At 34.9% G+C, this 3,140-nt stretch overlaps 1 pseudogene; it reads left to right on the forward strand.

Annotated features, from left to right (window-relative positions):
* The first annotated feature begins 2,653 nt into the window (after positions 1 to 2,653).
* Positions 2,654 to 2,814, forward strand: LOC123325724 (annotated as a pseudogene).
* The last annotated feature ends 326 nt before the right edge of the window (positions 2,815 to 3,140 follow it).

The following is a 3,140-nucleotide window of genomic DNA, read 5'->3' on the forward strand; positions in this document are numbered from 1 at the left end:
ATATATATATATATATATATATATTATATAGTATATATAATTTAGTATAGCAATTTAGTATATATATATACTAAATTGCTTTGCTTTACAAGAGCTCCTGAAGGACTTTTCTTTTCACAGTGAAAGCAGATGGGTTTCATTAAACTGCCCAGACCATTATTTCTCTAATCATCTGCCTGGCCCAATCTGAGGGGAAAAGGGCAGACATATGAGGAATCTATTCTTTTCTGGCCTTCTCTGCAAGGCATCTACTAAGACCTCATTCATCACTGGGAAAGCTGTGAACGAATCGCTACACAATACCCTAAGGTCTCATTGGGAGTGGCGGTGTAACACCTAACCTCTCCTCTGGTAAAGCAAAAGCAACATGTACTTTTGTCAAACTGTCAGCAGACACTTCCCTCTTGATACAGTTTGCTCAACCCAACCTTCTGCATTGTCAACTAGCCACACATGTTTCATTTTGAAGAAAACCCGCAACCACTGCCTTGATGTGGTTCTCACAAATGAATACTTTTGCCTCTGTAGTGGCTGAAAGTGTGTGGGATTTGTTTGCCTCCAGAGGGATCCAAACTATTTAGGAAACAAAATGGCTCTCAAATTTGATTGCCAAATTATATTATCAGGCTACATAGCTATTTAATAAAATCCGCCCAAAATATCTCCTTTATCAACCATGTGCAAAACGATAGATCATTCAATCATTCGTAATATCATAGGACCACTACTTTTCTGGCAGGCTTGAGGAGTAATGGGAGATTGCAGACACCGATCCCTCACCACCACCCCATGCCCCAATGGGGACTGAAGGATAATGTAGTGTTAACTATATGGCCTATACTTACCTTCAATCATGGGTGCCATAACTTTTCAATCAAATGAAATTAAGGCTAGAATCACCATCCACTTCTTAATTACACTAGGAAATATCTCAATCATTTTGTTTTTAGAGGTGGCATGAGAATTATGAATGACAGATAATGGCATTTGTTATGCACATTGTGAAGTGGTCCATTAGGCCATGGAAATTTCTTCCATGTAACAGTATTCACCCTGACTCCCTTCATAATTCTAGTTCCTAGTTGCCTGAAGGTTAAGGCACTTGAGAAATCATGCGATACCTATTAAAAGCTCAACCTTCCTTTGGTTTTCATGGAGTGTCTTTAATCCCATAGTGGCTTTTTATTTAATGTTATTATTTTTTAGTACAATTACCTCTCCATTTCTAAAGTGTTGCATACTTACTAAATATCACAGACCATTTTCATTTATAATGAATTCAGTTTACCTGTTTAATGTCAATGTGAGTTTTGATGTTCTCAAGGATGATTTTCTATTCACAAATATTTTTATTTAAACATTCAATATTAAAATTATTAAAATTACATGTCCTAACCTGGGGTGGGAGGAGAGTTTTTATGTTTTGTTTCCAATATCTATTAATAAGAACGGCAAATGATGAAGGTCACTTTTAAGGGGCCATAACGTTTTTTTTTTTTCCATTTACATAAAATTTATTTAAATAGACTCAGACATTTTAAACTATTTATGGAATGATTGTATTTTATTTTATTTTATTTTATTTTTAAATACTTAAATTATCCAATTGATAAAAAACCATCCTAAGTATTTAAGTGAATCTTATGAATGAAATACATATGGTATTCTCTTAAATCATTCACTAGTGTGTATAAACTGTATTAGGCTCAATATAAAATTGCAAACTAGATTCATGACTCAGCACATTTAAAAATGAAATTACAATATTGACCCTGATTGGCTAAATTCTCAATTTGTAACATAACCAAGGATACAGATAGCCATGCCACATCATTACCTACTTCTAACAGCATGTAGAAGTCTGAAAATATGACCAATAAGCCATATCATTTAATGAGATTTTATATTATTTTGTCTTCTTATATTTTAAGTGAATTCTCATCTAGGTTTATGAAGTAGTACTCTATAATTCTTTAAGATTATAAATCTTAGGTCTGACTGAAAGTTTTATTTTTCTAACAGTTCAAGGGCCCTTCCAATGTCATTTATCCTGAAGCTATGAGAAAATTTGAAGTGTGGTGGTCATTTACATCCCCATGAGAGCGAGATTTCATGTGTGCGAAACCTGTTTCAAGGACTCAGCTTCCTCCCTTAATACACCTGTTTTTAGCTACCATCCTCTCTTACAGGATATTTGTAAGGCATGATGACACATTATAATCTCATATCATCTTTTTTTTTTTTTATTCTTTCTCAGTGCAAATGCCCTGATTTTATTAAATGGCTTATCTTGTTGGCCACCCCCACACGTTAAAATGGCTCCGTGTGTAGAATTGGTGCCGTGTCACTTATGCTTTAAGACCAAAATCAAATCTCACCATATCTGTGAGATATCTATTATTTCACTGAAATGTGGCCACAGACGCCATTGCCCTAGAATTTATGGCAATGGTTCCTAAGGCATGCCGGTCAGAAATCTGGGTAGTCTCTCCTCCTGGATGATGCAGGGGGTGGGGCATCAAGTAGCTGGAGTTCTAAATCTTGCTTACCTGCTTCACCCAGAGCAGAACGCCCCCCTTTTTTTTTTCCTTGTTCAAATGAAACTAACATCCATATATGAATACCACAGCTTTTAAAATATAATAAAAGAAGAAGCTTTGCACAGTGGCAGTATCGTAGCCAATGAGGTTTATCCGAGGCGCGATTATTGCTAATTGAAAATATAATAAAAGAATACAAAATAAAACACATACTTCCCCTCCCTGCTAGATTATAAATGCCAAGAAAGTGATGATTTATAACATTCCTTTGATTTCCCCAATACCACTTTGTCTATAATTTAGTGAATTAATAAATGAAATACTGTTAGATGGGCTGACATTATGCTAGATATGAGAAAAAGTAAACTTTTTTTTTTTCAGAGATACTACGATGTAATGGAAAAAAGATTAGGCTAAAATTTAGGAAAGCTAGTTCAAGCCTGAAACGAGCTTGCTGTTCTAGCTATAAGATAACCCTCTTGATTATTAAGTTCCGTTTCAATTGAGTAATATTTACTATAATGTCAAATCAAGTGCTGCATGCAAGGAGGCAGGTCATAATTATGGTTAAGAACTTAGGCTTTCAAGCTAGATTGCTCA

Source organism: Neomonachus schauinslandi, chromosome 9 (assembly GCF_002201575.2).
Source record: "Neomonachus schauinslandi chromosome 9, ASM220157v2, whole genome shotgun sequence".
Classification (NCBI taxonomy): Eukaryota; Metazoa; Chordata; class Mammalia; order Carnivora; family Phocidae; genus Neomonachus; species Neomonachus schauinslandi.